Genomic DNA, 27,926 nt, shown 5'->3' on the forward strand with positions numbered 1-27,926 from the left:
CTTAAACCCTTTCATCATTTAAGCAATTTCCATCATTGAATATATTGAAGAAGACTGTGAATGTATAAGAAATATTAAAAGATGAGGAAGGGGATGCAAAGAAGATAACAGATCACAGCATTCGGTGTTGCTGATATTGTTGTGGTCACACTTGTGCCCATCTTTCTTTTCTTTTCTTTTACCATTTCCAACTGCTGAAAAAATCTCAAATTTAGGCTTCAGTTAGTTCTGTTTTCTAGAATCAAGACCTTCTTAGAAGTGTCTCAATCACCCGAACACTAGCACCAGTTCTGTATAAACATAGCTCTGGTGTCATTGCTCTTTTAATCATTCCTTTTGTCCTGATGAATATAAGAAAACTCCTTTATCGAAAATAAAAGTAACTAAGCATCACCTACATCCAGCATCAAACTTTCTAGCTCTTCCTTCTTCTTACAGAAAATGCCTTGTATCTCCTTGCCCTGTGTCTTTCACAGGAGGGCTTCCTCAATCTTTAATACTCAACCCACCAATATTCCATATGTTTGTAGAGATGGATTCAAGTGCTAATTCTTCTGTCAAATTCTCTATGAGGGGCATAGTCTGGTTTAAATGCCCTGCTGCTGAGTTCATTTATGTATCTATACAGTTTCCTAATTTTAGAACTTAGTCATGGTAACCTGAATTTTAATATAAAGAGAATGCTTATATACATGTAGGTACTTTTATCTTTACTGAATGACTGAGGAAAAAATATACTTATTCCCTTGGATTGTAATAGCGATAAGAGATAGATATACCACTAAATAAATATTTTTCATTATCCCTCATTCTTCATTAATACGTTAATGAAGTAAATAGTCTACAAAAAGGAAAAGCAAAAGACACTACCTTTTAGAATCAAGTACAGGAATATACTATACCAAATCTGAATTCTGCTTTATTTGTTCATTCACATACCTGGGCTGTCCATGAAAAGCTACATACTTTTTAACAGAGCATCTGATCTAACATTTATGAGTAACCTTCTTACTCAGTCCAATCAATCATCAAGTATACTTAGCATCAAGACATATATCCAAAATTACTGCAGTAGATACCAAAAAATATAGAATTAAGCCAGTCACTGGTAGATCAACCCTGTAATCCTAGCTGATGAAAAGGTTAAGGTCTGAGGACCATGGATCAAAGCCAGCTAGGACAGGGAGGTCCTTGAGACTCTTAACTCCAATTAACCACCTGATAAAACTGGAAGTGAAACTGTGGCTCAAAGTAGGAAAGTGCTAGTCTTGGACACAAGAGATCAGGGGGAGACCCCAGGCTCTGAGTTCAAGCTCCATGACAGAAAAAAGAGAAGACCAAGAAGATGAAGACAACGATGAGGATGACAATGACAAAGGAGGAGGAGGAGGGGGGAGGGGGAGGGGGAAGGGAGAAGGGGAGGGGGAGAGGGAGGAGATGAAGAAGAAACTATCTATATACAATCTAAGCCAAGCAAACCTACATTCGAATTCAGTGGCAAGTCAATACAATTACGCACTATTCATGAGAATAAAGTCTAAGGCCTCCAGTAACAACTGCAATTTCTCTGGCTGTTGTTTGAAAATAAAATCAGAGATAATGATTAGACCAAAAACCAAAACTACTTGATAAAAGTTTGTTTTAAGTTAGTTTAAAACTACACTTGTCCATTTGCAAAGCAACTACAAATTACATACAATTATAAATTACAATTTATGTTGTACCTGTTATTATGTTTTGTTCATTTGATTTTATTCTCAGGATAAGCACTTCAACAGGCAAAGAGTTTTGTCATTATCATAAGTGGTCAAATACTGAACAAAGCTGGTGCTCTTTACTTTGGGTACTGTGAACTGGATCACCCGCCTTTAGAAGTGAACGGAAATAATGTTCACAGCTGGTTACATTTGCGAGGAATTTAATATCTGTTCAGGCACACTCAGGGCCAAGGCAAATAAACAAATTAAATCTAAACTACAGGGAAGGGAAAATGCTAGGACCCTTTAGATATGGACTGAACATATGGCCTCCCATGAAAATTTCCTCCCATTTTTGTTATTGTTTCTTGCCACATAATGCTATCTATTCTGTATGGCTTTTCTATAATGCAGTTTCTTTAAAATGTAATACTTAATCATCATATATTAATATTCACATCTTACCCAGTAGCACTGTCTATACAACTAAGTGACTGCCTTTGCGTGCATTAGCATTTTTCTGCTCTTGTGGCTTCATGACTTCTTAAAGAAAGCAGAATTGCTGCCAGAGTAGAGAAGATAAGCCTCTCAGGGCTTCCCTCTCCTCTGACCTATGGTTGGTTGACATGCTATCTTTGTGCTGTTTGTGTTCCTGTTTATGGTTCAGAAAAGCTCTTGTTTATAGAACCTCTTCAATGCCCTATTCATTCTCCAGAAGTTAAGCGCATTGAAATTAAAAGGCTGTGCTTGACTTAGATAAATGAAATGACACAGGGCAGATGGGCTAAAGGCTTTATCCTAACCCCTTACAAAAGGCCCCAAAATTCAAACATCGCCTCTGACATTCTTTCTGCTTCTACCAAAAATAGATGACAAGTCTGAACTTCACTGAAACAGCTGCTTCTGGCCATGATCAGTGCCACTCACAAAAAAAAATCACACAGATCATGCAGCTCCCTGAAACAGAAAGCTCCCTGGCTTGGGATAACCTCTACCTCTCCTTGGAGTGTTTCCATGCATCCACAAGGGAAGGAGAGAGCCCCCTCCAAACAGTCATTCAATCTATGCTTTACCTAGCTAGGTTCAAACCAGTCTGAACTACAGTAGCTAAGATGCACAAACAATTTTTACAATGTGCTGTGAGAATCTTGAGGTCAAAGAAATCAGTTTACAAACACAGGAGATCTTGCGTTGCATGATTAGCTAAATTCACGGTCCAAATCAATCCTTGCATTCCAAACCCTCCTCCCATCCAGTCATCTGCAACCTTTGACACACAGGCTTTTATTGCCTTCCTACAGGGTTTCTATTCTTCCTTCTTCCAGACATAAACAGAGCCACACCCTTCAGTATGAAAAAAATGCTTTCCTACTGGACTGCAATTAACTTCTGCCTTTCAAGTGGAATGTAATCTCCTGTGCTGAGCTCTAACAGGCTCAAGTCTCCACTGCTCCCCTGTCATATTCTTCTCCTTTCCTCCTCTATCTGTCCTTAACCCTAGGGGTGTTTTCTTACTAATCTCACCATTGCTCCAAATCCCAGATTTGCCAACTGTCAAGGCAACCGGATCCCAACATTCCAGGTTCAATGTGGAACAATGGCAAAGAGAGACTAAGGCTAGCTGCTGTGTATTCTTTTTGAGAAAGGAAGGATAATTATTTATATAAACTGTTACCAGGGACTCAAATTCAAATTCAAACACTTCTGTTTATTCAAGTAAAATGGATGACAAGCTGGTATTCTGTCATTCAAGCAACTTCATAAACATGTACCTGGAGCCTACATCAAAATTCTTATATTCCTGTTATCGGAGGATTGCATGCCACAAATAGCCTTGGTTCAGGAAAAATGATAAGTAAAAGCCAGCCTGTCATGGTGAATTTCCAAAGGCCCTCTCTGGCCCTTTTCTTCTTTATGTCTTTCTCTGGTAGCTAGTTTGTAGTCTATTCCAATTTCCAAGTGCTTTGTAGTAATAACATTAAAACAGGATTGTGACACCAACTGTAGGATGTAGGTGTCATGTGGAAGAGGAAGCTGACAGATCAGCTACAAATTCTTGACCCCGAGGATTCAGCCAAGGTATTTGGGACAGAGGAGTCTCCTACTCATTTCTCTCCAGCCACTGACAGGGAAATTTCACCCACCCTACAAGAAGAAACATGATCCCCCTTGATTAATACCCAGAGTGTTATTATATAGCACATTCTCTTTTCTACCTTCTTGTCCTTCAGCATTCTTACTTATTGAACTTGTTATTAACTGAAATTCTAGCGTTTTTTTGTACATGGTGGTTCTCCTGTGGCTTTCTTATTCCTCTTTCAATACTAATGATGGAACTGAGGAAAAATAAATGAATTAAGAAAAATGAGATCAGAATAAATTAATGATTTTGCTTCCTTGTACTCCACATCAGCTTTTAGGATAAAACCATTCACATTAGTTACAGTTTTTTCCATTTGTTGATATTTTGATCTGCTTCTGATTGCCTTCCAGTATAGAGATGTGAACGCATTAATAGAAAAAGATCTGCGGTCACTTTCACAGGCTGATATTAAACAGTCACTTCTCAGGATCACAAACAGAACACCCATCAAACAGGTAGATCCCCAACCTTTTCACTGATTCATTTCCAATAGTACTAACACATTTAAGAATATTATGAAGACATATAAAACATAAGGAAAGTGGACAGAATGCATTTAGTAAGAATTAAATTCTTAAGAAGACAGTTTTAATTACATACCTTATCCAAATGAAAAACCAAGTATTCTTGAAATTTAAAGCCAAACACATTGGGTTTTTAGAATGGCCCAAGCATTCCATGTCCCGATTTTGTTTATGAAAAGTCAAGTTCGTTGTATAGTTTTTACAGGGCAATAAGATAATAGACATTTCAAAAGAAATCCATTATGTCCTTGACCAGAGAAATGAACACACCAACATTTACTACATACATAAAATGTTCTCTATTAAGTCACTCATAAAGAGGTAATAAACCCATGTATCAATGCAGTATAAAACATGACGCCCATTAAACAGAGATAAAATATTAAACAAGATAGGCTAACCTGCGTACACCATAACTTTTCAATATAAAATCCGAGAAGCGTCCTACTCTAGTTACCAAGTCTCACCACCATAACGTAAGCTTTGTTAAAATTACCTTTCAAGGGCATGTTAGCGATTACCACTTTATTACTGAGAACCATATAGGTTCCCACAGCTTTTGTAAAATCAGACTTACTTCTTATCCTTTCATGATTTGATTAGTTGATTAGCACTAACTTCACCCTATCACCTTTTACCATCCTCTCAAATAGTCCCCATAACAAGCGTAAAAGCAGCTCTCTTTATTGAATAACTAGTAAATTCTTGATACTCTATGAGAGAGTTAACTAATACTTCTCTAAGTCCTCGCAAACATTCCACTAGATAGATATTACAAAACCTCACATACATGTAAGGACATTTACACTCAAAAAATGTAGGTATAACATCCACACTGTATACTTAGCTACACACAGAGTCAAAGGACAGCCTCAAACCTGATGGCTAATATTTAAAGAGATCCAAACTCAGTGTGAATATGAGTGAAACCTGAGGATAATAAGGAGATCAAAAAATGAATGAGAGAAAACCAAAGAAGTTTCAGGGCAAGTTGCATGGATATAAGGAAAGAAGAAAGATAGAAAGGCTGGGAATGTGTCGTAAAAAAGGACATTTTGGAAATGAAGATTCCAGAGGGTAAAATATAGTGGGAGGAAATACACACTGATAAGTGGAACAAAGGTAAAAGTTTCTGACAATGTTGTCAAATCTGTGGGGATCAGAGTTGCCAGGAATAATGGAAATGGTGCACAAAGCCTGGGAAAGCTTTCCTTCCTTCCACTGCTACCATATGCTATGCAAACTGGAAGTGACATTTGCAAGAATGTGTCAAGAAATCAGAAGACTGTAAAAGGTTTGACAGGAGAGATTCCTGAAAATGACTAGGAGAGCAAGTGACTCACAAGTCACAGGGTGTTTCCTGTGTACCCACTGAATGTCAGGGGCTAGCATATTGAAAGATTTTCCACACAGATCTGGAAGGAAAAGTTCCCTTTGCTTTTTCATTCATAGAACGGATTTTGAAATGTGAATGGGCCAGACAGGCAAAAACATTACACATATTCATCTCTTATTTTTAAAATGCAAGAAGAGGCTTGGTGTCTGTATGCACTGATAGCTAAGCATACAGATTGTTATTAAAATTTGGCACAGCCACAAATATACAGCTTGGCAAGGGCACTGGGAGAAGGTTACATATTGTTCCTATAATATACTATGGCCCTTCATTCAGCTTTTCCCCACCCACAGCATCAAGCATAATTTACAATGATTTTTCTCAAGGACACAGTCATTCCATATAATGAAATGTTACACTGATTAAAGTTGGGACCAAACCCCGTCATTCAGCCAAACTACCCCCCATCCCCAGTGTGATGATGTGAGTTACCTTTTAGACTGAAAACAACAACCAAACAATGTGAACCGAAAATCTCTCCATCATTATGAAACATTTTTTTCCCCCTAGTACTCATCTACTCCACGGAAGTCAGTTCCCATAACATTCACAATTTCTTGTAAGTGGTATTACTTAGTTTAAAAGGTTGCAAAGCACAAGGCATTTTCGCATCCATTATAAAATAAGCCCACAAACTCCCCAAGCAACTAACTGAATTTCAAGTGTGTACGTGTGTGTATGTGTATGTGTGTGTGTGCGTGTGTGTGTGTGTTCAGGAATATGGCCAGGCACCTGGTCCCCCATGAGCTTGGGTGAGCAACCCTGCAAAGTGACACAATCATTTACCAGATACCCAACAAATGCACAGAAAAGAAAGACATTCTACATGGGGGAAGGGAAAAACTAAGCGAAGGTAAGGTAGGATGATCACAACAACTGAAAACACAGAAAACTGAGACAACATCCTGTTTAACCCTAACAGGCCATAAAATCCCATAGAGTCACACAACAGATTAACATCAAATAACTCTTTAAGCTACAACAATACAATACTGACGAATCAGAAATTACTTTTGGCTAAAGCAAAATACAGCTAACGAAATCTTATATCATACAATGCATTATATAAATGTGCAATATAAACCACAAGAAGAAAAAAAATGCCACAGGGTAGATACTGTCAGCATGGTCTGAATTCTAGAAGAAGGCAAGAAGAATGCAGTCATAATAATCAGTGTATATCCTATGAAACAAGGAAAATTGATGAGAGGGGTTGGATTAGGAGGGATGGGGGAGAATGAGAAAAGAGATGATATTGATCATGATGCATTGTATTTATTAATTGATTTGCTGAATGGGAACCTTTTTATACAACTACTGAAAAATAATAAAGGTATAATTAAAAATGGACAGGTGAGAAAGCCTCTGTTTCTCTTCCTAATGGACTTGAATAAATAAAGGCTGGATCAGACTTCTGACTGATTTGAAAGTCACTGAAAATAACAAAAAAATTACATGATATGAAGAAACAAAACTGAGAAAATGGAATCTTAAAAAACATTTGCCACACCAATTTGAAAAATTAAGAAATGAATTCTTCCTACTTGTCAAAAAAATGTGTTTTCACCTGGTGTGACAAAGACACAGTCATAGCTCCTGACACTGATGCTGATTTCCTTCTTGCTTGGAGTCTAACAAGTCCAGGCTACAATGTAATCCAAGACCCAGGCTCTATTGCCCATGATGTTTTACCAACCACAAGGCATAATATTCCATCAGAGAGCCACAGAAGACTCATAATCATCTTCACATCCAAGCTAGCAGGGAGTGGAAAAAGGGCATGTGGCCCCTTTAAGGTCACAGACTAGATAGAGTCTGCACAGCTCATTTCTGTTCTTATACAAGGGGTCAACACTTACTCTAAGGGGCACAGTGAATCCATGTGAGTCCAGAATATACTCTCTTTATGATGAGTGGATAAAAATGGGGAACCAGATTATGTCAGAAAAGGAAGAAAATGAATTTGAGAGATTAGGAACTTTCTATACAAATGATGAATAAAATAACAAATGACTGTAATTCTATATTAAATGTTGTCTTGCTAATGAAAAAAAGTAATAAGAGGGAAACTATCTTTTAATTTTTATCTCTCTAGAAAAAATATTTGAATTTCAAGATTCATTAAAGGTAGAATTACATGAACTACAGAACAGTTTTAGAAACTAACACCATTATTATTTTCCCATTTTAGTCACTCGTTTTAACATAGTCTAGAAAAATAAAAACATACATCAATACTTTTAAATATTACTCTTGATCCAGAAGTATATATTTGTCTCTCTTTTAGATAAGTATTTATTAAAGATGACTACAACATACAAATAGAATCTTTTTCCTTAATGAGCATGCTGTTCTGAATGCAATATACATGATTTTAAAGAGAAACAGCACTTACAAGGTAGCTTAACCATGAGACTAGAAAGGTCAAATAGGTGTCATGAAACTTTCTGTAAAGACATTTCAAGTTATCACCTATATGGGCAAAAATAAAGTAGCTCAAGAGAGGTGAGAAAACATTTGAACCACAGTGGAACAGAAGCTTCCAGGGAACTTCTATGCTAGATTTTTAGCTGATAATTTGGTATGTATGATTTGCTACAATTCTTCTTAAGTTTGTCTTCTCTTGTTTAAAAAATAAATAAAACAAAATATAATTTTGGTAACAATTTCGTTCTCGTTTCCATTTCTCATGAATCAGCTACAGAAGAGACACTGTGATTTTTCTCTAATGTAATAAACAAAATTAACTATCATTTTATATAGCTCATAAAATATGCCTATCATAGCAAATATAGGTTTCCCTAGTCTGCATTTATAGCTTATGAGAAAAATCAACACCTTAGTTAATACTGAACACACAAGTAACACGAATGTAATAAATACTACTGCATTTCCATAAAGACATGAGTCTCAGTAAGGGAAAAAGATCAACTCCCACACATCAAACTGCAGCTTCCTTTATTACGTGCAAGAACATCTTCTAAATTTATTTTCCCTCCTCTTCCCTCCCTCTGTGCTGTGATGTATTTTTTTGGTCAATATTCTACAGTAGCTGTTTTAGGATAGCTCAAATTTCTAAAGAAAAAAATTCCTTCAAAGTTAAGTAAAATTTGATTTAATTTGAAAATAACACAAAAAAAAGTAACATGAATATCACAAAGGTTCTCTCTGAAGGGGATAGAGAACTCATGATAAACAGAAGGGGAGGGAGTTGGGAATATGGTCTAAAGGTAAAGCACTTGCCTTGCATACATGAAGCCCTGGGTTCAATTCCTCAGCACCACATTTATAGAAAAAGCCAGAAGTGATGCTGTAGCTCAAGTGGTAGAGTGCTAGCCTTGAGCAGAAAGAAGCCAGGGACAGTGCTCAGGCTCTGAGTTCAAACCCCCAGATTGGCAAAAAAGAGAGAGGTGGGGGGGAAGGGTTGACAGTGAAGGTAAAGAAGAGTCAATATGGCCAAAATATACCACGAATGTATGAAAATGTAACGATGGGAGTTTGCAGAGATGAGTTTAGGCAAAAAGAGAGGGGGGAAATGTAATGAAAGGGATAAATCCAATTAAGGTATATTATATATACCTATGCAAATTTTTGTAACACTTTTGTACAATTCATGATATCAATTAAACAGAAAAAAATTTTAAAACAAAAATGTAAAATTTTATATTTTAATGTCACACCAATGTAGACTTTGTGTTCTAAAAGTGATACATTATTATAGTTTTCAAAACATTTCTTAATTTTCTCACCACAAAGGAAATTCCCACTACTGAAAGCCAAGTGCTGGCCACTCATGCCTGTAATGCTAGCTACTCAGAAGCCTGAGTTCTGATGAACATTGCTGGAAAACAGCTTGGGCTGGCAAGTCTGTCAGATTCTTTTCTCTAACCAGCAAAAGGCTAAAATGTGGAGTTGTGGCTCAATCTGTAGAGACTTAGTCAACAAAGCTAATTAATAATGCCCGTGGTGAGGGGGAAAGTGAAAATCATTTATTATTGCCTATAATACACCTAATGAAACTTCAAATACTGACTTATCTTTTGGAAGAATATCTTAATTTGAATATAATTTGTCTAGGACTAATTATAAATTCAAGAAGCTCAACTAATAGGTGCATTTAACACTCTTTCCCTTTGACTGGAACACTTACTCCAGGAAATTCTGAGGCCTTCAATGGTAAGATGCAAGTAAGTAATGAGAAGAGAATCATGTCCTGTGGTTGCACTTTCTTTTTATTTCTTTTAATTTATTGTAAAGGTAAGGAACCAGGGGTTAGAGTTACATAAGTAAGGTAATGAGTACCTTTCTTTTTAAACACTGTTACCCACTCCCTCAACCCCACCTTGCTCCTTCCTATCTCCCTTCTCCCCAAGTTGTAAAGTTCTTTTCCAACATAGTGTCCAATGAGTATCAGTGTTGCTGTAGTCGCACTTTCTTTCTCCCTTCTCTGCAATGCACTACTGTACTGTCAACACACACACACAAAAAAAACTTGTAACTTTTTCTACAGTATCACTGCTATACAAATTCTCATGAATCATAGTAGGATAGCCTTCTAATTAAAGTCATTGAACAGTTGTCCAAGATTGCCTAATAAGGCTGTTGAGTATTTATAGGACATGCATTTACATCCTTGTGCATAACTTCCTAAAGGAAGCAATACTTCCTGAGACTCTTCCTATTCAGGATGGAATACTTTCCCAAGTTTGCCTTACAAAGATCTGAATGTTTTTCTTCTATCACAGGAAATATTGGTAACCTTTGAAATGACGAACATATGACAAACATGCACTACATAACAAGAAGGACCATTTGGATTTAGTTATAAGGGAAAATGAAAAGTATATTTTATAAAAACAAAGAAAGAATACTGTCTCTACAATGTTTCACCAAGAAATAAATAAAATATCTGTAGTCTTAAGATTAATTTGTGAAACAGTAAAATATCTGATCATAGAATTTCAGAAACAAAGGTGTGACAGTATCAAAATGAGGCGCAAATCCACGTAAAATTGAATCTTAACTGCTGAGGACCTTCACGTGAACCAAAATGACTACTACATCTTCAGTGGGGGCATGGTGCTGTTTGAGCATGAACTGGGTATCCTTCAAACATTCAGTGTAACTCAAAGCTCAATTCTGAAGTTGTGGTATTGAAGTGGTAGAACCACCTGTGGAAAGTAGTGGAAGGTCCACAGGTCACGTTAGTTTACATGTGAGTTATCATGAGAGGACTGTTATTAGAAAATACATTTGGGTCTGCCCATTCTTTCTCAATATACTAGTTGGTTTAGACTGGAGATCTCATTGTCACATGCTCCGTCACTACTTATAACCTCGACAGCCTCACAGAATTGAGTGACCACAAGTGTTATGCCCTTGAATCTTCAAAACTGTATGCTAAATAAGCTTTTTTCCATTATAGTTAGCTACCTCAGCTTTGTACTGTCATTATGTTTTACAAAACTGAGGAAAAACGAAAAAAATCACCAACTCTGCTCTCAAAATTTAATTTTAGTGATATGAATATGACTTAAGTTGTAAAGCATCCATCTAGTAAGTTTGAGCCCCTGAATTAAAAACCTAGTAACTGCCAAAAGAAAAAAAAAGTTCAAAGTCAGCCTGAAGGAGAAAAGTCATTGAGATTTCATCTTCAAAATAAACAGCAAAAAGCAGTGCTGGAGATATGACTCAAGTGGCAGAGTATGAAGCAAACAAGCTGACTAAATATGACGCCTGAAGTTCAAAACTCAAGACTGGTAATAAACAAGCAAGTAAGTAAAGGCCATGTGTGGTAACTCCCATCTATAATTTTAGCTACTCGGTGAGAAGGAAATGAAATCTGAAGTGCAATCCAGGTAAAAAGTTACTGAGAGAGGCAAGCCAGATGTGTTTGTACACACTATGAAAGCTATATGAGAGGCTTAAAAAGGAGGATCAATGTTCAGGCCAGCCCAGGCAAAAATGTGAGACTTATTAGAAGTCTATCTACAGAAGGAACTGGAGATTATCATGTTGAGCAACGTAAGCCAAACTCAGGAGCAAAATATTTCAAGTACATTAAAAAGGAAGAATATCTCTGTACTCTAATAGGTTTAGGGGCCTCACTAATTAAATTTCCCTGACTTATTAAATTCTCCTACCTCCAGGAAGAAAACAAAACTGATCAAAAGATTAAACAAACAAACATACACCAGTACCTCCTCCTCCTAGTAGGTGAATGCACTGGCAAAAGTTATGGTAAAGCTTTAGTCTTCCCTTATTTCTCTAATAGATAACTAAAGCTGTGAGTAAGTTCATCACTCAGGAATGGGTCAGTAACAGCTATGTTTCCCTGTTTCAAGTGATCCAGGACCCCTTGGCTTTCTTCTGCTGCCTCTCTCACAATGTGGTCTCCTCCATACCTGCCTGTTTATTTTTCCACTCTTGTACCAGACATAGAGCATAAGGTCTCGAGAGAAGCAACACATAGACAGCCTCCAATCCTGAACTGCCAGCATCCGGACCTGAGCTAATCAAACCACTTTTATCGATCACATGGTATCAGGTGCTCTATTAAAGCAAATATTAAAATGAACTAGTATGCCACTTTATAGGTTTAATAATGCTACACATTATTACATTTCCTGTGCATATCAAAAGCTAAGAATGCCTGCAATATTTCATAAGATAAATAAATACTTATCCTTCATTCCTTCCATACAAACTTGCTCCTGTGTGGAGCAAGAATGGTGAAGAAAGGAGATGTAAACTGTGACAGGTTCTAGAAGAAGGACAAGAGAGTTCCATACGAGAAAGTCATATGAACAAAAATACTTACAGCCCTCTGTGGAAGAAGGCCTCTCTGAGGAACTGATATTTACATTAAAATCTGAATGGCGAACATGTATTTGGTCTTGGTAGTTCATTTAGACATCAGTTTTCATTCACGTTAGTGACATGATTTTGAATAATAAGAAGTTATTTAGGGCTAGCAAACAGCAACATTCATCCAGGAGCAAGTAAGTACAATTCATTAGGTCTAGAGAATGTTCCAGAATTGTGTTAAAAAGCAGTAAAGTAAAGCTAACAAACATTCTCTGAGACATTCATTTTTACAAACAGTTAAAACTAAAGACACAGGTAAAATCTTCAAGTTTTGAGATGTGGCTCAGGAGAGAGCGCTTGCCTAACAAGTGAGAAGCCCTACGTTCAACAGGAAAAATAATTTAAAATAAAAATAAAAACAACTTACTTTAATGTAATATGAAATTAGTAATTTTCTCACAACTCACTTGGCTTTGAAAATAATGTTTAGTAGGATATTTTTCTACTCTCTAGAGCTTCATTTACTGAATAAGAAATGCTATTACAATTTATATTTAGTACTTGGTTGGTGTTGCAAGTAAAAATGTTTGAATTTAATTCTGATTTGAAAAAGGAAGATTTACATTCCTAGGTATTACCTAATTCAAACAATTTTATTCATAGAAATTATGAAAAAATTAATATGCTTCTCTTTTAACAACAATAGTTCATTTAATAACCATAATGAATAGCACTTTTTAAAAGATTGGGGGAGCATGTATTTTAAAATGAAAGACAATTAGAGAACACTGAAGATCACTATCATAAAAGAATTACAATGTCACAGGTAAAAGGAAGAAAAATTGGGGGAAAAACACTAAATAGTTCCCCTGCTTCTTTTATTATATGAAAAGATGATCACTTCAATCTCCTTAGAGAATATGTCAGTAAAAACTTCTTCAGACAATTGGGAGCATATATGAAGGAAGACAGCCCAGAACTCTTAGTCAAAGGATACAAAATTTCAGTTAGATGGAGGGAAAAGTTCAGAAGCGTTTGTTACAGTTCCTAGTGATGAACACTTGAAAATTGCTATGATTATATAGATCTCTCCACAAAAAAGATAAGGATATAAATTTGTGGATATATAATTGTCTTGAGTTTAGCACTCCACAAAGTATATGTGTACACACACACACACACTCACAAAGTATCATTCATACTACAAATATAGATAACCTGTAAACTTAAAAATAGGCTATTGCATGAAGCTAAAAAGTCAAATGTACAAATTAGTTCAAGCATATGAAGACAAGGCAGGAAGGACTTAGCCTAAATATAAGTGCTAGGAATCTGTCCTACATTTTCAGTAGTGTGGGGTTCGAATTCAGATCCTTACAGTTGGCTAAACAGGTGCTTGACCACTTGAGCCACACCTACCGCCACTTTTCCTTTACGCCAGGGCCAGCTTAAAAGCAGACCACCAACCAGTTTATTGACTGAGATGGAGTCGTACTTTTTGCCCAAGATGGCCTTGAACAGCGATTTTCCCAAACACTTCCTCCTTAGTAAGTGGGATTACAGGCATAAATCACTGTGTCCAGAAATTCTGCACATGATCTCATCTTGAAGAATAATTCTTTTTTACCCGAGATTTTGGAGACAGTTTAACTACACAGATCAGACTAGCCTCAGTCTTCCGCTTTTAGCCTTCAGAGAGACTCCAGGGTGCTAGATCACAGACTGTACCACCATAATCTATGTCTGATAAATTATGAAAATTCCTAGTGTATGAGACTTTCACTCAGAATCCATGAAACAAAGTATTTCTTATATAGCTGCACACATAGGAAGTATTATTCCAATAAACAATGCCATCTGCAGTATAGACTAAGAAAGGGGCTAAAGGAAGCATAAATATACTTCTAGCAGTTGGACAAAAACCAGGAGGTAAATATATAATCATAAATCACATAAAGACATTTGACTCAGTTATGGGCCATGTAATTGACAGTGGTCCCAAAAGCAAAAAAAAAAGGACCATCTAGTGATGTCATAACAACACATTATTGACTCTACTGTGCTGCCAGTTATATAAACACCTAACATATCTATGTACAGTACATGGTACTTGATATTGTCAATAAACAGTATGTAACTGACTGGTATATTTAGTATAGTATGTTTTGATGACTACAGGAGATGTCCTCCTTTCTATTTATATATAACTTATGCTGCAGAGCAACACACCATGACATACCAGAAGCAGCCTTGTGGATCCTGTGCTTATCACATCTCAGCCTTGATTGTATCAGTGGCCATCAACTGACCTACACTATCTACATCAGTCCAAGTCCACACTGTGATGGCCTCCTATCAACAGTCCCTACTGTAAGAATGTAGTTCTAAGAATTTACCACCCATCATTACCATCATTAAGCAAAGCATACCTGTACCTATGTATGTAAAGTAGACACCATATTGTATTTCCAACACATTTTAGCACTAAATTAGTTATATGAATACAAAATCAAGTGATAAAAGGATTCCCCGCTGCTCAAACAGACTGATGAACACACACACACACACACACACACACGTCTTTTCAAAATTGGAACATTATTTTGTCTAAGTTTATGCCAATTTAGGAAAGTTGGTTTTCAACTCTAACTTTACCAATATCATCGTTACTCTGTATTTTTCAAAGTGTTACAATCTTGAACGTGATTATGACCTTTCAAAATAAAATTCGTACCCACATATTAAACTATGGTATATGCTAACCCAGAGCGGAAAGGGAAACAAAGTAAGTAGCATGTGGCAACTGTAAGACAGTCCGCCTTCTTGTGTGACTTCTTGACCTTCTGAGCTAGCAGCACTGGCCATTTTTCAAGGCCGTTGAATTTTAATAGCTAAAAGCAACTGCATCCCCATAATCTTCCAATTATTTTGCTGTTGAAAAGAAACATGCAATTCCATAGAGAATAACCTGAGAAGGTTTTCATACAAACTTATTTTTCCTGGAGCATCAATTCTTCTGAAAACTAGCTTCAGTATGAACAACAAATTTAACGGTGAAGCTGTATTTTACAGGAAGCTTTTGTTCAATGAGTTTTGAATTTTGATTTCTTACAATGCTCTCAGGCAGTGGAAAAAATGTCTAGTGAATCTGTAGGAAATTACACATAATCACCATAAAGAAAAATGAATACCGTTGAGTAGGAAGGAGAAGAAAACCTCAGGAGCATTTTTTTAAAAATCTTTGAACTCAACATAGTTGATCCTATATTCTAACTAGACATTTAAAGTAGTATTATTGGAAATTAAACAGGAAAACTGCTTAGCTCTAAGTTACACTGAGACTCTGTGAAATGTTTACACTTGTAAACATACAAGTTACTAGTTTCAGGTCAACAAAGAACAGTAGATTGTTAATCTATTAGAATACTTGGTGTACATGTCTCACTTCTAAGCTTCAATGACCTGCAGTGAATTGGAAACTTCCTAAAATAACACCTAATTAAAATTCTTTATAGTAGTTTAAGGTTGTCGTACAGCAAATAAATTTCTACACGCACCTTGGTTACTTGCCATCCGTCTCTCTTCTAAATGTCAAGTACTAAATATGCTTACAAAACTCACACAGCGATCTAAGCTTTCCAGCTATTTTGAGCCCACATACATGACAGTTCAGAGTAAATGCATACGAAGAAGAATTAAAATTGCTGCCAGAAATGGTGCCACATAATTAGTAAATAAAATAAAGCTATATACTGGACAGTTATCTGGAACAGCAGGCATCTATACTGACCTTTTACAGAGGGTACCCTTCTGTGATCAGTGGGAAATATTGTTTGCTTTCTGTATCTCATCTATAAAGATTTACTTCCCAAGCTTAATGTATTGACAATGTTGCACAATGTTCTGCAACTCTGGGGCTATTTCTCTTAAGAAATAGTAAGAAGGTCAAGACAGATCTGAGGTCTGGGACACTTGTTAAAATGGCTTCTCAGTGAAGTTCAGGGCCTCAATTTCTTTCTCACAGATACACAATCTTCCTCCATACCAGATCAAAACAATCTACGGCAGTTATCTGTGTCTAAAACTACCCCCTAGAAAATAAGATGTGAATTCAGGAATGTTCCTAATCTCACTTTGTTACACAAAATTAATTTTTACTACAAGAAAGCTATCACGATAAATGGCATGGGACAAGTCAAGTTCCCAGGTTAGTCTGGATATCATGAATGCGTCATAGACACATTGTGAAAGAGAAAAAGAGCCAAGTTTGGACCTCTGGGGTTTTAAGAGAAAAACAATCTGACAAGTATTTTAAGGGTAAGTTTCAGTACCCCAAATTGGACTGAGAAATAGGGCAAATGTGGCTGGTCTTTTTTTTTTCTTTTTTTTGCATGGAGGGATCATGGCCAAACAAAATGGTAACGTTGAGATAACCGACATCCTACACAAGTTAACTTACAAAAACACACAAAGCCACCCCCACCTCGGTACAGTGAGTCAAAGCAAACTGCTGACAAAGGCAGACAGCTATGTGAGGGGGCGCAGGAACATCACTGGGAGTACACACACGCCTCTGTTTTCTTTCCAGTGTAAGAAACAGCAATTGCTTTATTTGAAAGCCTAGCTTACACAGTCAATCTATTTCAGATATTGAGGAACGCAGAGCTGACAGTCATAAGAAATAATGAGATGGGGGGTGGGGAGGGTCAACATATACAGCAGACCCAAGGCTCACACTTGCCTTTTAAAAGGAAAGGAAAAAAGAAAATAGCAGTTGAGTAAATGTGAAAAGAACCTTAGCTGAAACTGGAAAAAGCAATCTGCAAGTTTGAAAACTCTTATCTTTATCAAGGAACTCCATCAACAACAACGCAAAACCATTCCCAGAGTAAGAATTTTTTCCTTTTTTAGGATTTGCGCACAAGTATATTGATGCGCTTCCTCAAGATCTGTGATCAAGGTAATGAATACTCCCTGAACACCAAGCTGTAAAGAGGACAAAGAACTTCTGTCAATAACACGGACCAAACGAAACTGCACTATTCATGTCGAAAGTGTAGATTTTTAGAGGATTCCCTAGATGCTGAAGAACCTGACATATTTTGAGTCATGAACACAACTCAGCACAGAAACAAAAACAGCCTTTAAAGAAATATTAAAATGAGATCAGGGGGAAGTGAAAACACTTGCATGCATTTGGATATACAATAAGTCAAAAGGTCAGCTATGATATGTGCTTACTGATTTGTGTTGTTGGAAGAAAACCCCAGTGAAACTATGGAGTCTGTCAGGGATTTATGTATTAACAGGCAGCCTTGAGGGAGCTTAGGGGCACACCACTAAAGAAAAGCATCCAATTGTACTAATTTCATAAACTCTAGGAATATTACTCTAGTAAAGCCATATGTGCATACAGAGAAGTGCTTTAACATATAGTAAATAATGATGGTATCACTTACTTTACAAATGTTCCTTTATTAAAACACATTATTTCCAAGTATGATGAAGGTGATATTCAGTTTCCCACTAATTCTACAAGGCATCCTTTAGACCCTTCACCAGATCATTGCCACTGTAAAAGTTTTCCCTTTTCCCACTTCCTCCAGGCTACTGGAGCCCATAATCTGAGGACCAATCAGACTTTTCCAATAATCCTCTGGAAATCCAGAGGAATAAACATCTTCATTAGAAATGACTGCCAAAGATGAAGCCCTATTTTGAATATGTGGGATGAGTGATTTCTGCCTTTAACTTTTTTTTTTTTTTTTTTGGCCAGTCCTGGGCCTTGGACTCAGGGCCGGAGCACCGTCCCTGGCTTCTTCCCGCTCAAGGCTAGCACTCTGCCACTTGAGCCACAGCGCCGCTTCTGGCCGTTTTCTGCATATGTGGTGCTGGGGAATCGAACCTAGGGCCTTGTGTATCCGAGGCAGGCACTCTTGCCACTAGGCTATATCCTCAGCCCCTGCCTTTAACATTTTGACAAGACATTTTAAATGGTGTATGGCATCAACACCTAACAAATATCAGTGATATGAAAAAGCTCAGTAAATGCTACAGGAGGGGAGGAAGCCATGTTAACTAGTATAATCAGAAAAGGATACATGGAGGAGGACATGTGGGTGGGGTGGGAGCTTTGTCTGCATATAACATATGGAATGGGGAAACTGTAACATGAGAAGAAAATGGAAAAATGCAAGCAAGCACATGAGTAAATTCTATGGCTGGTGAGATGGCTAATCTAAAAAGATTATCGTTTCATAAAGTTCTCCACAAAAACCTACCAACAATTCCTAGAGCCTTACAGAAACTTATCCTTGAAGATTCTGTATGTAATTCAAACAGGAATAGATTCCTACAGGGGTGATAAAGGAGAGTTAGCAGAATTGCAGCCTGAATACACCCAGGACTTTGTTCTACCCAGGTCATCTCAATATCATGCTAATAATTAGCAAGGATTCTAGTGGTAGCGAAGGTATCAAAAATGGCAGATACAGTGAAAAAAGAATTTTGGTAAGTCATCAACTTCAAGATTTCAGCTGCTTTATCAACACATAATTATAATTGCATGGGGACAATATACTAGAGTGGAATTAAACATTGGGAGTGGGCAGACTGGGGGAAAAATAATCAGATAAGGGAAACCCACCCAACCAGTATGAAATCATCCTAGCTAGAGTTTTCTGTTATTTCTGGTCTAGAAATAAACCTGACAGATCTACATGCTGTTAAAAATCACAGAAAAGCAAAGGCCTCATAGAAAACCTGTAGAACAAGCACTGAGGTGTTTCCAGAATTCACAAAATTTTAATATAAAATAAAGTTTTATCTTTAGTAATATATTTCACAACCTCTCCTGTTTCCCTTTTAAAAAATGAACTTTGCTTAAACTAAAAGCCAATAACATCTCAGCCATTCTCAGGCACATATTCATATATATATGTATATATATATACATATATGTATATATATGTATATGACAAGGAAAAAGAAATATAATTTTAAATATTTACATCTCCTGGATTTAACTGAGGATTTCAATGTGTCAGTGTGAAGGTACAGTGTATGGCCCTTTGCATACAATATTAATACTGTTTAATCGAGATGAAAGGGAGGTAACTCCACAGTCATAAATGCACTAACTGTTCAAATTTGAAACAACGCTGAGGAAGGGCTACAATGCTAATTCCCATTCACAGGCTGACAGCTGCAGGTCCAGTCTACCAACTGGAAATAAATCATCTTTTAAAAAACATGATATGTGAATACACAGACATGCCTCCTTTCAAGTCATGAAATTTACAATCAGTTTTGTTTCTCAGACAGAAAATAGAATTACACAATTTGGTAATATCCTTATAACATATAATTTCAGTCTTCTTCACCTAGTGAAACCAATTATTTGTGTCTAAAAACATGGTCACAGTGTTCAAAGTTTATAAGAATAACATCTACTCAAGGAAAAAAGAAGAAAACAGGTAACAATCTTGAAATGAATCAATATGAGGACACACCAATGCTGAACCTTGAAATTAGGGCCTCCTGAGCTCTCCCTTGGCTTTTCCATTCAAAGCAGGGAGTCTACCATATGAGCCATGACTGCCCTTCTAGATTATAGCTGGTTAATTGGAGATAATCATTTTCTGATTTCTCTGCCAGTGCTGGCTTCAGACGGAGATCCTCCTATCTCAGTTTCCTGGGTACCCAAGATTTCAGGCCACCAACACCTAACTAAACCTAATTTTAAGAACTATAAAAAATAATTTAAACTCATAGTCCTTTCCAACAATTCTTTTAACTAATTTTGTTTGCCATTTAATTCTCCCAAACAAAAAAAAATTAGTTTTGTAACATTCACTCTAAGTTTCATCTTTAGCATAAATTTTACACTGCCATATCTGGTCAATGTAATGAGTTGAACTGTGGCCTCTTACAAGACAGGCTTAAGTTCTATCCTCAGCCCTATCTGCGACTGACTTTATATAAAGAAAACACCAGATGATGATAGGCACAGGGACTAGAGTCTGGAAACCACAAGTCAAGGAATGCCACAAGTCAAATAATACCACCACAAGTGTAAAAAGAGAAGCAGCACCCTTCCCTGAAGCAGTCACACAGAACATGCCAGCTATCACTGATTTCAGAGGTCCAACCTTCAGAACTGTCAGAGAATAAATTTCTCTTGTGGGAGTAATCCATTTATTTTGTTGTACTATGTTATAGCAGAAGAAATTAACAGTCACATTTGGGGGAGGGGGGCTGTTTGTTTGTTTGCCAGTCCTGGGTCTTACTCAGGGTCTGAGCACTGTCTTTGGCTTCTTTTTTGCTCAAGGCTAGCATTTTTCGATATATGTGATGCTGAGGAATTGAACTAGGGCTTCATGCATACGAGGCAAGCACTCTACCATTAGGCCATATTCCCAGCCCCAGTAACATTTTTTATTACTTGTGAAAGTAATAAAAATTGTGTGCTCAAGTGCTTAATTAATGAAGTACATTCCACCAACACATCTTTCAGTATAATCTGTTCCTCAATGGTTCTACCAACTAATAGGCTTGGATTTCTATGACTTCAGTCTATAAAGGGTACTTTAATAATGGTCTCCTACATGGACCTACTGATGTACAAAGTATATTTATTTTTTTAAAAAAAAACTGATGAATACCAATAGTCAAACAAGAACTCTACACGAAAACAATGAGCTGAAGAAGAGGAAGATTGATATTTAAAGTGAACTTAGAAAACTGAGTATGTGAGCAGGAATTTACGTCAAAATGGGAGTACTATTTTACACTCTACTCAATTAGCACTGACTGTTAATCTGTTTGGATTCCTGGAAACTCCACTCCTCTGTTAAGCCACTGAAAAATAAGACTCTTTTCAGGCTACATATCTCAGCACTCCTCAGGCTACATGATTATCACTGCATCTTGTCTGTTTTATAAACAGATTTTAATTTAGTTTTGTAAGAAACTGCCAAAGGAGCTTTCTCTAACTAAATAACAAATCTGCCACTTGAAAGACATCTTTCATCAGCCTTCTTTGTGGGAGTATTGTTTTGAAACTGAAAGCAGGCATGCTTTCTGGAGTGTTTCTGGATTTTAATTATCAAATTTGAATGTCACCAGGTATTTATGGAAAGGAAAACATCTATTTTAATATGCTGTCTTAATATGAAAAACATAAAAGGTATTCAACCATAAAGTCAAGTTCACTTTTGAGTCTAGCCACATTGCTGATCACATAATGGTTATCTCAGGAACTTATTCAGCAGGCAGAGTTCTCCAATTTTAAAATTCAAATATTGAGTGTACATAAAATATAACTTGATTCTGAATATATTAAAATAAGTGGCAATAAAATGTTAATAACAGAACCCAGGACCTCAGAGCTGATTGATAGGAAAAACTGAGACTGAAAATAAGTAAACAATAAAACACAGCAAATAAATGGATGGCATGTAAACATCTTAATGTTTTACTGAAGCAGTGGCATTTATTTTTAACAATATCTGAATAATGATGCTTTCCTTCATATTTTGAAAAAATGGTACTCCAAAGCAGAAATTGCTGGAGGCAGGAAGGGAGAAAATTTTCCCTTTCACTAAACCAAAACAAAACATAAATCTAAGAAAGCTACTTTGTATCTAGTTAGCAAAGCAGCAGGAGTGCAGTTAGCTGATACAGAGGGCAGTTAGCTGATACAGAGGGCCATAAAGTCCTTAATAGCCAAGGAACCCACAGCTCTCACCTGCCCACTCTAACAGACTCCCTTTGTTTAGTTCTGAAAACATTTGTCTAACAGCTTTCTGGTGGCCTTTACTTTCATGGTATATTAAGGAAAAGAGTCCCTTCATTTATAAACTTTAGAGAAGTCTATTCACATCTCTCAGATGCTGGACATACACATAAGAATAGTCTTATCAAGACTAAATATAATTTCTACTTACTTATGATAAGTCATTCTCAGAAATATGGCATGAACTTTTTAAAGAAAATTCCATTTCCTACCCAGTAGACACATTTCTACATCAGAGAAATACTACTTCTTTTCTTAATCTGAGTTTCATTCTATGCTGCAACATCAAAAATTAATGTTTAAATGCTCTAGTTTTCCATCAAAAAGAAAAAAGTCATTACCTTACTATGTAACTGTAACCACTCTGCACATCACTTTTACAATAAAAATTTTAAAATGCAATGCCTGTACTGCAAATATAGAACTAAAAAACAGCCCCTAGCTATATAAAAAATTTACTTTGGAAAAAAATTTAGCTTATTTTGACTTAGAAACATTTTCATATTAGCAATTTATCTTTTGCCTGCAGGTATTCAATGTAGTTATAATTTTCACTATTAGAGATCATTATTAAATTTTTGTAATGTAAAATTATTTAACTGAATAAATATAAGCCATTCCTTTCCATTAAACAACAAATAGAATGAAAAGCATTTGACACAGTATAATATATTCATAAGATAAAACATCACTCAAGTTATTTCTGCTACAAATTGTGGTAACAGTAAACAGTGTTTTTACCCATTACTACTACTGGTACTGGAAACCTGTTTCATCCACAATAATTGGAAATAATTACAACTTTATTTTACAGCTTTAATATCTGGGATGAAATGATGTGAATATCCAGAAAGCAATTTAAAATCTGGAAAAATGTGTACTCTGGACTCAGGACATCAACTAAAGTTACAAAGCCTACTGGGAGCAGACATGGCGTCATAGCAGGAGCCGAGTTTCTGGGGTCCACTATCCCTCACCCTAGTTTAACCACACTGTGTCATCTTCTCTCAACATACAAAAGCTCCCTCTGATAATACATGGAGCTGAACATGGCATTATAAGCCACGTCATTAGCCTGTACAGCCCATAATTATTAAATCTACTTGTGACCACCCAAATTGTACATGCAGAACAATCTATTCAAACTAAAAAGAAAAAAAAATCCAAATTGTTTCTACAGGTCAATCTTTTCAATCTGGTGAAACTATGGAGGAGTGTCAAACCTTTCAAATTCATGCAATCAACATGCATTAGTATTGATAGAAAAGTACATATTTAAAATAACAGTATATTATTCATGGCTGAGAGTAAAGATTTCACAGAGGGAAGGAAAACTGCTACATTTCTTTGTGGCTCTGTGTTTTGTTATAGCTGCTGTGGTTTCCTTACTGATGTTTTAATTCAACTTTAAAATTAGCCATACATCTTTCAAGCATCAGTTCTAAAACAATTTTGGTATACTAACTCATTGATTACAACCCAAGTATCAAAATCAAGCATAGTGAGGAACAGTCCTATAAGGAGAAAGGTACTTTATTAATGAATGTAGCAGACTGTATCTTCCTCCTTTGTCAGATAGTTTAATAAAGACAAAGGTTCTTTCTTGAAGTTTTTAATATTTTCCAGAATAAGCTACCTCTTTAAAAATAAGACTACTTTTCTATGTCAAAATGCTTTCTAATTTAATCTTAGTCAGTATATTATTGTGAAAAGCATACTAAAACTTACACACACAAATAAGCACATACACAAACACACACACATTCACCTAAGAGCTAAGTTGCCTTCTACAACACTGGTGTACAAAGAATGGACCCTATCTTTGAAGTGATATTAACAAGAAAACATCTGTGCTTTCTTCTCTGGCCTGAATTTTTTTAAGCCTTGATTTTCTTCACAGTCTGTTGAATGCTGAGCTCCTTTCTTCCACCTCTGATGACTTTTGCTTTAGTTTCAGTGGTAAAACTGTGTGTGGGAAGGGAAATGGCTTCCTTGGCCCTGGCTCCTAGAAGCAGTATTGAAACAGGGAAAAATCTGCATATCCTGAGATCTCTAACTGTTCTAAAAGAGGCCATAGTCCTACAGAACAGCTGTTTAATACTTTTCTGATAAGAGAATACACCTTACCATTAGTCAACTGATAAAACTGACAGCCAAAATCATAGAAGAAAGGCACCTCTCCTGCTCAACATTTTGACTTTTGCCATCCCCTACCCCCCAAAAAAACAAATCTTATGTAGGCTATCTCCTGTTCCTTGTACTTCAAATTATAGATTTCCTAATCCCCTTTCCTCTACACACACACATGCAAACTCTGTGTGTGCTAGAAACCACCGAATCATTCTTCCCAGAAATGCCAGCTCAGAAGCGGGTGAGACACTCCACTGGAGAAGCACCAAGCCCCTGTGAGGCTGAATGGTTGATAAAATAAACAAATAAATAACACATGGGAAAAGTGATACAAGACAGTCTGCTGTAAACGTCAAGGGTCCACCACGTAGCCTGTGTGAGCCTATCCTCTACTGTAAGTCATTACTCTGCCTATTCTCAAGGCAGGAGGTTTTAAGAATGCCTTAAATTAAATGTCTATTTAAGGCAATACATACTATTATCTACTATAATTTCTACCTGAGCTCTTCTACAAGGCTTGAGTAGGAAATTTATTGAGTGATTTATTTATTTATTATTCAGTCATTTACATGGATTTGTATAGAACTTGCACAAGTGGGATATAAGTTTACCATGTCCTTACCACATCTAATTTAAACATTTTTCCACTGAAATTCCCACCTAAGAGTTCTACATCTTGTCAATCTTTTACTAACAAAATTTTCATATAAACATATGGATTCAAATAATATTAAAAGGCCAATGAGAATCAATAACCACTGAAATTTTTCTATCTTATATCTAGAACCTAGCAGCAATTAAAATTCCCACTGCTATTTCTGCAATCCTAGAGCTTTCACATCCATGACTATGTATACGTCATGACTAACTTACAGAGCAAATTTCAATTACATACACATTTTTGCAATTTTATCTTCAGTAGAGGAATTTTCTAATTGGATTTAATGGATTACATGTTCTGTCTATTTATCTATTTACAATCTTCAGAGTCTACATATCTAGAAAACAATACATTATATAACACAAACCTAAGACCCACAGACTACGCAAGACTAGTTTTTCAAGCCTGATAGAAATATTTCAAGTTTCCTAGAGGCTTTCCTAATACAAAAAGATTGCAGTTTCTTTTAACAATTAAATTAGACAATATTAAGACACTGTATATTGTAATGATTTAATTACTACTAGTTTTCTTGCTAGAGACAGATTTTCATTGTAAGTAAGTATTGCAAATGGGAAATAGATAAAAAGCAAACATGAAGGTGCCTCAAAAGACTAAACACAGAGCTTCCCAGTGACCCAGCAATTCTACTCCTGGGCATTTATCCTACTGACTACAAACCAGGCCACACTACAGCTACCAGTACAACCATGTTCATTGAAGTATTGTACCATAGCCAAGCTATGTAATAACCCAGATACCCCTCAGGGGACAAATGGATCAAGAAAATTTGGCATATATACACAATGGAATTCTACACTTCCATCAGAAAGTATGATACTGCCCATTCATAAGGCAATGGAAAGACTTAGAAACATTCTATTAAGCTAAATAAGCCAGACCCAAAGAACTATAGGTTGCATAGTTTCCCTCATTTGTAGTAATTAGACTATGCCTATAAATCTACAAGTAAGCATAATGATGGTGAAAGACAAAAAAAAAATTCATTTGGACATGATAAATTAAACAGGCCTCTATACATTCACACAGTGAGAACAAAGGAGGATATTCTTAGGAGAAGATCACAAAGGCTCAATAGCTATGTGCATATATAAAATGATGTGCATTATATAAAATGATGGTTATCAAAATGAACTCCAAGAAATGGAAACAAGGGTTTTAATTTACTTTTTATGGTTTTTGCTTCATTTTTCCCCTTTTGTCACTGTATTTCATTTCTGTACTTTTTGTCTTGTATGTAAATTTATCTGTTTGGGAGAAGGTTAAAGGGAAGCACAGAAATAGTGGGACAAAGGGTGAACTAATTCAGCAGTGACACTCATCAGATACTATGTTGAAAATGAGCTATACAGTTTAAGAGAAGTAGTTGGAGAGGGGAAAAAATGAGAGAAGAGTTGACATTTTTTAAAAAGAAATGTACTCAGTTCTGTGCTGGTGGCTCACACCTGTAATCCTAGCTAGTCAGGAGATTGAGATCTGAGGATCATGGTTCAAAGGCAGCCCAGAATCTGTGAGATTCTTATCACCAACCAGAGACTCAAAAAAAGCCAAAAGTGACACTATGGCTCAAGGGACAGAGAACTAGACTTGAACATAAAGAGGCTCAGGGATAGCACCCAAGCCCTGAATTCAAGCCCCAGAATTGGCAAAAAAAAAAAAATAAAAAAGAAAGAAAAGAAAAGAAAAAGAAAAAGAAATGTATTTATTACCTGAAATCCTTCTATACATCACTTTTACAATAAGGATATTTTTAACTGCTGTTACTAGTCTTCTTTTACTCATTTGAGACCAAAACTACATTTTCTACCCACAACTACCACACTCATAGACTCAAGGAAAAGGTAAAAATCTCCTTATTTCTAAAGCAAATTTGATGTGAAAATGGTCACTGGCTATTCCCAGTCATTGCTGTTAGGAATAAAACTCAGTATGACCAGTATGAAAGAGAGTGTAGGAGTTTACAAAGGTAAATATGGGTGTGTCCAGCAATTATTCTCTTATTAAGCAAAAAGAGTTGAAAACACACTTAAGCTCATCTGATCAAAATGTACTGTGCACATAAATGGACCTGTTATTGAAATGTCTTTGTACAACTGTTTGAAGAAAAATTTAAAAACCTGCACACAAATGTTTATAGCAGCTTTAAATATAATTACTCCAAATTGGAAGCAATCAAGATACTCTTCAATATGGGAGTGGAGAAACAAATTGAGGTAAAGGCATTCAATGAGGTATTATGCCTTGACATAAAGAAATAAGCTATCAAGCTATGAAAGACAGAGGAACCTTAAATTGGCTTTAAGGGAAAGAAGCTAAGTCTGGAAAAGTTACATGTTGAATAAGTCCCATTATATGACAAGTGCAGATGGCAAAACCATAAACACTTGTGCAAATATCAGGAGTTGCCAAGAGTTGGGAAGTAGGGTAAGAGAACAGGGCCAATAAATAAGTAGAACACAGGGTATTTGGGGGATGGCAATGGTAGATTCATGACACTTAGCACTTATAAACCATAGAACCATGAAACACAGTGAACCCTAATGCAAACTCTTGACTCCAGTTACCACAGTTCTGGCTCATTAATCATAGTGAATTGACCACATTAATGCTAAGATACAAATTGTAGAAACTATTTTTGAGGAGAAAAGCACTCTGCATTTCCTCAGCAATTTTTTTCTATGGACCTACATCTATCTTAAAAATAAATCTATAGAAAAGTAGTAACATCTGCTCACTGAAGATCACATATAA

General features: G+C 36.2%; 1 protein-coding gene across 7 annotated transcripts in view; it reads right to left on the minus strand.

Moving 5' to 3' along the window:
- The window catches only part of Cblb (Cbl proto-oncogene B), a 166,097-nt gene that overhangs the window by 123,096 nt on the left and 15,075 nt on the right, over positions 1-27,926 (minus strand). The window lies entirely within an intron of this gene.

The sequence above is a fragment of the Perognathus longimembris genome, chromosome 5 (assembly GCF_023159225.1).
Source record: "Perognathus longimembris pacificus isolate PPM17 chromosome 5, ASM2315922v1, whole genome shotgun sequence".
Taxonomy (NCBI): domain Eukaryota; kingdom Metazoa; phylum Chordata; class Mammalia; order Rodentia; family Heteromyidae; genus Perognathus; species Perognathus longimembris.